The following is a 10,076-nucleotide window of genomic DNA, read 5'->3' as shown; positions in this document are numbered from 1 at the left end:
TGGGGCAGGTTGCTTTCATGCACATCACAGGTATTAAGGGTTTTACATATTGCAGCAAACAACATTTACCAGTCCTATGTCCCAGTAGTGTATGCTCTCCTTGTGTCACATTTTGGTAATTTCCATGGTATTTTTGTCATTGTTAGTCTAACAAATATGCTGATCTGTGACTAAGTCTTTGATGTGACCACTGCAGTTGTTTTGGAGGCACCAAGTTCATCTATATAAGATGACAACCTTAGCAGAGTTGTCTGTGTCCTGTCTGTGTCCCTATCTGATGTCACCTGATCTTTCCTCAGTGTCCCCATTCCCTGAGGTGGGGAAAAATGACATGTTATCTGGATAATTAATAACCCTATAATGATCTCTAAGTATAAAAGTAAATAAAGCACATCTCTCTCCCTTTAAATCAAAACTAAAAATTATTAACTTCAAGAAGAAGCTGAAGGAAAACTGGGAAATGGTGAAATGTGCTATGGTGATATCATGCACTAATAGCCAAGGTGTACATGCACAAGAAAAGTCTTTAAAGGGCTCCAAGGACCATGTGAGGGATTTAAAAAACAGCTGCTGATATAAAGAAAGCTTCATTTGTCTGGATAGATGAGTTGGCCACCCACAGAATTCTTTTAAGCCCAAGCCAAATACAGAGCAAGGTCCCTACTCCCTCCAATTGTATGAAGGCTGCAGGAAGTCAGGAAGCTTCAGAAGAGAAGTTGGAAGCTGTAATAGGTTGGTTGGTGAGAAGAAATGTCTGTCTCCATAACAGGAAAGTGCAAGTGATGCCGGGCAGTGGTGGCGCACGCCTTTAATCCCAGCACTGGGGAGGCAGAGGCAGGCAAATTTCTGAGTTCGAGGTCAGCCTGGTCTACAAAGTGAGTTCCAGGACAACCAGGGCTATACAGAGAAACCCTGTCTCAAAAAACAAAAAACAAAAACAAACAACAACAACAACAAAAAGTGCAGGTGATACAGCAAATGTTGGTGTCAGAGATGCAATGAACACACAGATCTGGCTAAGACTGGTGATGGAGGTGATTATTTCAGATTACATTTTGTGCATCTGAATTCCAGTAGGTCAAGACATTATCTAGGACCTTCCTAACTTAAAAAATAAAAAAATACTAGTTAAGTTGAATCTTAACTAGAAAATGGTTAATAAAATGGCTACTTGTAGTACTTCAAAGGACAACTTGACTCTCTAGTTAGGGATAAATGGAGTTGATGACTTCAAGTTGAAGTCAGCACTTATTTAACATTCTCCAAATCCTACAGCCTTGGACTGAGCACAGGGTCCCCAATGAAGGAGCTAGAGAAAGCACCCAAGGAGCTGAAGGTGTTTGCAGCCCCATAGGAAAAACAACAATATGAACTAACCAGTACCCCCAGAGCTCCCTGGGACTAAACCACCAACCAAAGAAAACACATGATGGGACTCATGGCTCCAGCTGCATATGTAGCAGAAGATGGCCTAGTTGGTCATCAATGGGAGGAGAGGCCCTTGTTCCTGTGAAGGTTCTATGCCCCAGTATAGGGGAATGCCATGGCCAGGAAGTAGGAATGAGTGGGTTGATGAGCAGGGGGAGGTAGGAGGGGATGGGGACTTTTAGAGGGGAAACCAGGAAAGTGGATAATATTTGAAATGAAAATAAAGCAAATATCTAATAAAAAAAAAAGACTCCCATAAGGCAAAGGACACTGTCAATAGGACAAAATGGCAACCAACAAATTGGTAAAAGATCTTCACTAATCCTACATCTGATAGAGGGCTAATATCCAATATACACAAAGAACTCAAGGAATTAGACTCCAGACAATCAAATAACCCTATTTTTAAAATGGGGTACAGAGCTAAATAAAGAATTCTCAGTTGAGGAAACTCAAATGATAGAATTCTAGAGTAATAACACTATTTTTCCTTAACTACAGAGCATTGAAGAGAAGGGATACAGAGCCTATCTGATTTAGGCATAACATGATTGCCTTAAATTAGACGACCAGGATAATCTGACTACAAAACTCATTTCATTACTCATTTTACAGCACTTGAGAGCAACCTATTTTGAGTAATTTGGACAAGGAAATTAAAGCTTTGTAGAGAGGAAAAATAGTACAATCTGCAGCTATATAAATGAAACTACTCAGGAAAACACAAGCTTTTCTGTAGCTTTATTCATGTTTCAAATAAAAAGTCTGTACAGAAAGTTCACAAATAACTAATAGTTGGACAACACCATCCTGGATATGGACAGAGATCAACTATGAAAGAGCAGACGCAGCTACAGAGCATTAAACTGCAGCTAAACGAAGCCTGAACCCTGAAATGTTGAGAGAAACATACAACATACAAGAGAAACATACAGATCTCATATGTGCTTGAAGTAGATCCTCATGCCTACTGCACAGGAACTCTGGCTTTGCTGCACATGATTTCTACTGTGAGATATTTAAAATTATTTCTGCCTTGAATATGCATTCTTACATTTATATTTAATTTTGCCTCAGATATTTTTGCTTTGAAGGGTGGGAAAGTGGCTCAATGGTATGGTGCATGCCCAGCGTGCATAAGGTCCTAGGTCTGATACCCAGCACCACATACACACACACACACACACACACACACACACACACAAGAAAATGGCTTTAAATATATAACAGGGGGCTGGTGAGATGGCTTAGCAGGTAAGAGCTCTGACTGCTCTTCCAAAGGTCATGAGTTCAAATCCCAGCAACCATATGGTGGCTCACAACCATCCATAACGAGATCTGACGCCCTTTTCTGGAGTGTCTGAAGTCAGCTACAGTGTACTTACATATAATAAATAAATAAATCAGAATATATAGATAGATATAGATGATATAGATATAGATGATATAGATATATAGATATAGATAGATATAGATATAGATATTTAACAGGACTATCATGCTTTGGAAAATATATTAGGAAAATATTATTTTGTGAGTTTTTAAAAGGTAATATTGTTCCTCAGAATATAAGCAGATGGTGAAGACTAAATATGACATCTGTGCAATGGAATAATATAACAGACTACATTCTAAGGAATATAAATAGATTTCTCTCCATTGCTTCTCTGACAGAACTACACTCAGGAGACAGTGATTCACATATACAAAAGTTTATGTAAGCCTAAGATCTTAATAAATAACAAGATTTGGGGGTGTAGAGATAACTCAGTAAAGTATTTCTCTTACAAGCACAAAGATCTGAGTTTAATCTCAAGAACTCACTTTTGTTTTTTGGGTTTTTGTTTTTGTTTTTGTTTTTCGAGACAGGGGTTCTCTGTATAGCTCTGGCTGTTCTGGGGCTCACTTTATAGACCAGGCTGGCCTCGAGCTCAGAAATCCGCCCGCCTCTGCCTCCTCAGTGCTGGGATTAAAGGCGTGCGCCACCACGCCCGGCTAAGAACTCACTTTTAAAACTCAGTTAAAGAAATGTCAGTGGTTAAAAGCACTAGATGCTCTTCCAGAGGACCCCTGCTCAATTCCCAGCACATGATGGCTCACAACCACCTGTATCTCCAGTCCTAGGAGATCTGACACCCTTTTCTAACCTCCAAGGATACTATATGTGCATGGTATACAGTCATACATTCAAGCAAAATGCCCATACACACAAAACAAATTTTAAGAAAATATACTAGGCATGAGGGTACCAACTTGTAATCACAGCACAGTGGAGGTACAGACAGGGAATATGTGCATGGTATACAGTCATACATTCAAGCAAAATACCCATACACACAAAACAAATTTTAAGAAAATATACTAGGCCTGAGGGTACCAACTTGTAATCACAGCACAGTGGAGGTACAGACAGGGGAATCACTGGGACTCACTGACCAGCCAGGACAGTCTATTTGGTGAGTTCCAGACAGACAACACCTGAGGAACCAACCTGATGTTGACCACCAGCCCCCACATACATGTACACATGTGTACCTGAATACATACACACAATTTTTTTTAAAAATCTAATTTTTAGCTTTCCTAAATTGATCTCCCCAATTTCTGTTTTCTATTTTGTGCTTTTATGTTTCTTTTTCTGTCCTCAACCTTTCTTTAGTCAATTTTCCTTAGCTTTTTGAGTTGGCAAATAACCCAATTATCGTCAAATGGACCTGTGTTCCTTTTCTCAGAAGTTTTGATGTTTAGGACTTCCATTATCTTCCTGGTCTAAACAGGTTGTTATCTCCACGGTAGTCACCTCTGGACACTTACATAACAGTATTTTCTTCACTGTGCCCCTTCTTGGAATTGGGAACAAAACACCCATGGAAGGAGTTACAGAGATAAAGTTTGGAGCTGTGAAGAAAGGATGGACCATCTAAAGACTGCCATATCCAGGGACCCATCCCATAATCAGCTTCCAAATGCTGACACCATTGCATACACTAGCAAGATTTTGCTGAAAGGACCCAGATATAGCTGTCTCTTGTGAGACAGTGCCGGGGCCTATCAAACACAGAGGTGGATGCTCACAGTCAGCTATTGGATGGATCACAGGGCCCCCAATGGAGGAGCTAGAGAAAGTACCCAAGGAGCTAAAGGGAATTGCAACCCCATAGGTGGATCATTATTATGAACTAACCAGTACCCCAGAGCTCTTGTCTCTAGCTGCATTTGTATCAAAAGATGGCCTAGTAGGCCATCATTGGAAAGAGAGGCCCATTGGACTTGCCAACTTTATATGCCCCAGTACAGGGGAATGCCAGGGTCAAGGGGTGGGGGTGGGTGGGTGGGGGACTGGGGGGGGTGTACTGGGGACTTTGTGGATAGCATTGGAAATGTAATTGAGGAAATTACCTAATAATAAAAAAAAAAAGAACAGTATTTTCTTAACTTACAACCCCATGGAGTCTTGCCAAATAACTTTGCTTTGATTTTTCATTTAATGTTCTACATTCTTATGATTTCCTTTGACCTTTGTTGACTTTTTTGAAAGCAGTTACCTGGCCAGTGTTTTTTTTCTGTACCTTAGAAAAAGAATGTATGTTTTCTGACTTGGAATGCAGATCAGGCCATTAGTATTGCTCGGAAGCGTTGCATTATTTATTCCTCAGTCTGTCAGGTATGTTTATGAACTTAACAAATTTATCTAATTGTGAGAGTTTTTTATTTTTAAATTTTAAAACAACACTGGGTACATGAGAGCTCATTATTTTTATGTTTCATTGATGAATTATCTTATTATGTGATGGTTTTCAGATGACTAATACATTTTGCCTTATTTTCTACATTGTCTTATTTTGATTTGCCAAATTTCATTCACATATAATTTTCCAACCTATATTTTATTTTCTCTGTTTTTTTTTTAATCTCTCCTGGCAATTTAGTTTTTCTTGACTACATGACATTGCCAGGAATTGCTTTGACTGTTCTCTTTTTTTTTTTTTTTTTTTATGGTTCCAGAAATTTTAGGATTTTTTTTCCAGTTTTGTGAAGAATGTTGTTAGCATTTTAGTAGAACAGTTCTCAACCTGTGGGTCATGACCCCTTTGAAGGTGGAACAACCATTTCACAGGGGTCACCTCTCAGATAGCCTGCATATCAGATATTTACAGTAGCAAAATTATTATTTTATTATTTAAAATTATTATGAAGTAACAATGAGGTAATTTTATTGTTGGGGGTCACCACAACATGAGGAATTGTATTAAAGGGTCGCACCACTGAGAAGTTTGCAAATCACTCTAGTAGAGGATGTCATGGGCAATCTAGACACTATATAACTTTGATTTTTTTCTTTTTTTTTTTTTTTACTGATTCTTGAACACATGATAGCTTTTCATTTTGTGTCTTTCATTTCTCTCATCCATGGCATAGCTTTTATTAAAGAAATCTTTTACCTCATTCACTAAATTTATTTCTAGGTATTTGGGGGTGGGGGCGACATGTACAAATAGCATTTCTTCTTGATTGCTAAGCAATCTAGTTTTGAGATAGTTTAGCCTGCAGCAATAGAGACTCAACATCAGAGAAGCTACCTGAAATTGGATGAGATCTTAAAGTTCAGATTAGATCTAATTGTGACTTCTAAAAATCTGAAGATGATCCTTTCTTCTCCTGTTAAAATAGAAACTTAGAAAAACTGTAGACAGTGACCACAGTGTCATCAAGTAAAACAGAAAGGACGGGAAGAGATAAGGAAAGTACCATATTTGATACCAAGCTACAGAAACAGCAATTAACCTTACAATAACCATGCCTGCCACTCACACATAGGGATAATCACAGGGTCCAGGTGGGAAGCAGCTGCTTACAAGAGTCACATGAATATTGAAATAATTATTTCCATAATTGCCTCTAAGTGTGCTTTAGACTTTCTACTATATATTAAATATATGCCGTTAATTAAAAACATCATTAGACATAAAGTATAAGTATATTTATGAGTCTCTGTTTATTTCATCAAAGGTGTTTGTTTTCCTGAGTATGTCTTTACCAAGTCAAAACTATAAGTGTTTCAGTGAGTATTTAGGCAGGCATGGTGTCACACACCTTTAGTGTCAACACTCAGGAGGCAGAAGCAGGCTGATCTCTGCTAGCTCTGGGCCAGGTAGTCTTTCTAGTGTGAGAATTCTATGACTCAGTGGAAGAAACACAACCGGTATGTTAAGGACCAATTACAGCACAAAATAAAACTTGACTTTGATGAACACTAAGTATTGTAATAAAGTGGAATTGGGCTTATAATACAGACCTGTAATGCCAACTATTTGGGGAGAGGGGAGAAATTTTAAACAGGAAAGGTCAAAACAAGGAAAATTGGTATAAGAGAAGTACTGAACACAAAACAACCCATTACACAAGCATCCTTTACCACTCCATAATTTTTAACCAAGTCTGTCTATATTTGCAGAAAATTATTTTATAAAATGGTTTTGTTTAGGGTCAGATTTTGAGACATCTAGTAAACAAGAATGAGACTGATCTTTCAGGTATGATACCCAGAACTGAACAGCAAATGTGGCCTACAGCATAAGATGCTGTAGACACCATTTGCTGTTTGAAGAACTTATTTATTAAAACAATACTGGATTTTGAGTGTCAGTGGACCCAGAAGCAGAGTAAACAGCTGAAACTCTCAAACAACTAATGTCTCACAGCTAGTGAGACCCCCACCTCCTAAAGTCTCCTATCCCCCTGAAAATGACTCTATCATGCAGGAACAAACATCCAAGTCAAGAACTATGAGATCCAATGTCAGTATGTATACCTGGCACTATCTGCAGGGATGTGCAAGGCTCTGGCCTGGCCAAAGAGTTTCAGCTCTCCGAGGGGCAGCCAAAGAAAGGTGGGTTGCTGGGCCTCTTCCGCAGGTGGCTGGAAGCAGCAGGTGGCTAGGTGCCAAGGTCCCAGCCACTGAGCAGGAAGTGGCTTTGGTAGGCTCATCCAGCTTCCAGCTATGAATACAGGTACTCTCAGATGGTCTTTGGTGAAATAATTCATGTACCCTATTCCTAGTGGATATGACCTTATAAACATTTTTTTGTTTGGGTTGGGGTCTAAAGACAGATGCTTTCTGTTGGCTTGGTCTGAGATGTTAGGGGTGCTTCATCTGCATGTAGAGGGCCTTCGAGTGTTACCCCTATGTGACTGATTGTCACAGTCCTCTCTATGGGGTGTCATGGTCACATGATCCAGAACAGGAACCTGATTGGGAGTAGATTTAAATGCCTACTGTTCTCAGTTATGAGAACTACCAAGGTCCCTGAGGTTTTCTGTCTGGCGCCACTGTCCACTGCCCCACAATCCAGCAGCCATGTTTCTTGCTCACTTGCCTTTTGCTTTTCTTCAGTTTTGTTTGTAATGAGGAGCAAACTTAAAGACTTCACCCTTGTTAGGTGACTGTGGTAGTTTGAATAGGTTTGGCCCCACAGACTCATATATTTGAATGGATGGCCCACAAGGAGTGACATTATTAGGAGGTGTGGCCTTGTTGGAGAAGGGGTATTACTTGGGGTAGACTTTGAGGTCTCCTTTGCTCAAACTATGCTCAGTGTAACACACAGTGGCCTTCTGTTGCCTACAGATATAGACAAGATATAGAATTCTCAGCTCCTTCTCCAGAACCATGTCTGCCTGGACATTGCAATGCTTTCCACCATGATGATAATAAACTAAACTTCTGAAATTAAAAGCCAATTAAATGTTTTCCATTATAAGAGTTGCTGTGGTCACAGCATCTCTTTATAGCAATAAACCCTCAGCTAAAACAGTAGCAATCACTGAGCAGCATCCCCAGCCACCCCTGCACCCACTTTTTCATAGTAATGGCTCTTGTGAGTCAAGATGGGAGGTGGAATAAAAACCTCTGGAGACTATAGACGAAATAGTCTAAGTAATAATATAAAACAACTAATGTAGCACAATTAAATTTAGAATTTCAAGGGAACATAATTCTTCATTCATCAAGGAGAGAATCGAAGCCACCAAAAGTGGGGGACACATTAAGTCAACCTTGAACATCTGAAGATTATTCAGTGCCAGACAAGTTTGAAGCCAGTGTCTAAGGGAAAGGAATTTATTATCCACTGTCTTGAGGAAAGGTAATGTAGAAATTCATATGCTTGTCACTTCTGTTTTTTTGTGTGAAAGTAGCAGATAACCTTCCAATGTGGATGGCCTTAGGAATCCAGTATCTGAGTCTTTCTCGACTAACCAAGAACAAGAAAGGTGGAAAGAAAAACTATCAAGCAATTTAAAAACTGATACTAAAATGTAATCAACCAGGAGATAGATCAAAGTGAAAATACTCCTAAATGGAGACATGATAAGAATGTCATGTGGGTAATGAGACCCACAGCTAGAAAACAGGACTGAAATGTCACATGACCAAAGCATGAGAAGAGCAACTGCCTCAGTTCGCAATGGGGAGGAGCACACAAGGGGGTGTCCATAGGAAAACCCCCCTCATTTTCTTTTTAGCTCAAAAATAGCAAAAAGAAAAAATTCTGAAAACTAGATCCAAGGCATTAAAGGATTTTTCAGGAAAAGCCTTTTATTACTAACCTTACAAAAATCCTTTCCAAAATGATATTTGTGTGTGTGTGTGTGTGTGTGTGTGTGTGTGTGTGTGTGTGTGACTTTTTATTGCAGCTCTGGTTAGAGTCCATCCTTAATTTATAGTTCGATTCTCCCTGGTGGACTGATACACCCAAGATGGAGACCCATCCCCCTCAGGGCTCAGACACTGGCTGTTCCCAGTGGCAGCTCTGGTCTCACACTGTGGGTCCAACTTCTCTTTCCTGGGCAGTCCGTGCTCTGGAGTAGGAAGCGTGGCTTTTCTTTTCAGTTCCATGGCCTGGTCTGTCCAGTGGCCTCTTGTCAGTGGGGCTTGGGAATGTGGCCGTCCACATAGAAGTTCCTGGTGATCTTGGGAAGAGCAAACTCAACTCCCTCCAGCTCAGGGGTCAGCACAATCTGGCAGCCCAGTCTTGAGTTCTCCTGGAGCAATGGAGCCATGTCCAACATGTCGTCCTCCCTCTCCTCAGGAGGAGGCAGGAGATCCAGGTGGGCCTCACTCACATACACATGACAGGTGGAACAGGCCAGGGATGCTTCGCAGGCCCCTTCCAGGTCCACCCCGTGGCGCTGGGCCAAGTATAGAACATTGTCCCCGACTCTGCCCCTCACCGGGATCCGCTTGCCAGAGCAGTCCACGAACACCACGTTGACCACGTCCCGGAGCAGCTCCGGGCTGTCTCCCCCCTCCTCACCAGCACGCCGCTCGCCTGTAGTCCCGAACGTCCTAGATGTTACCTCCGCGTGCCAGGCCCTGGGTCCCCAAGATCCCCTGGCCGCCAGTAACAGGCTCACGCCCCGGGCCATGGAGGCGACCCAAAATGATATTTCTTTTGTAGGAAAACATTCATTTAAATTTAATAACTGTTTCAGTGTTATATACTTTTTTTCCTTTAAAATTATGTAGACTAAGGGGCTAGAGAGATGTCTCAGTAGTTACGATTACTGACTGCTCTTGCAGAGGACCTGGTCAATTCCCAGCATCCATAGGTGGCTCACAACCATCAGCTAGAGTTCCAAAGGATTTG

The 10,076-nt window shown here is 40.7% G+C and overlaps 1 pseudogene; it reads right to left on the bottom strand.

Annotated features, from left to right (window-relative positions):
* Positions 1 to 9,190: 9,190 nt before the first annotated feature.
* On the bottom strand, positions 9,191 to 9,855 carry LOC110291953 (ferredoxin-2, mitochondrial pseudogene; annotated as a pseudogene).
* Between the last annotated feature and the right edge of the window lie 221 nt (positions 9,856 to 10,076).

Source organism: Mus caroli, unplaced genomic scaffold (genome assembly GCF_978045245.1).
Source record: "Mus caroli unplaced genomic scaffold, Mus_caroli_1 scaffold_3, whole genome shotgun sequence".
Classification (NCBI taxonomy): Eukaryota; Metazoa; Chordata; class Mammalia; order Rodentia; family Muridae; genus Mus; species Mus caroli.
The sequence above is the reverse complement of the archived record's forward strand: the minus strand, read 5'-3'. Positions and strand labels throughout refer to the sequence as shown.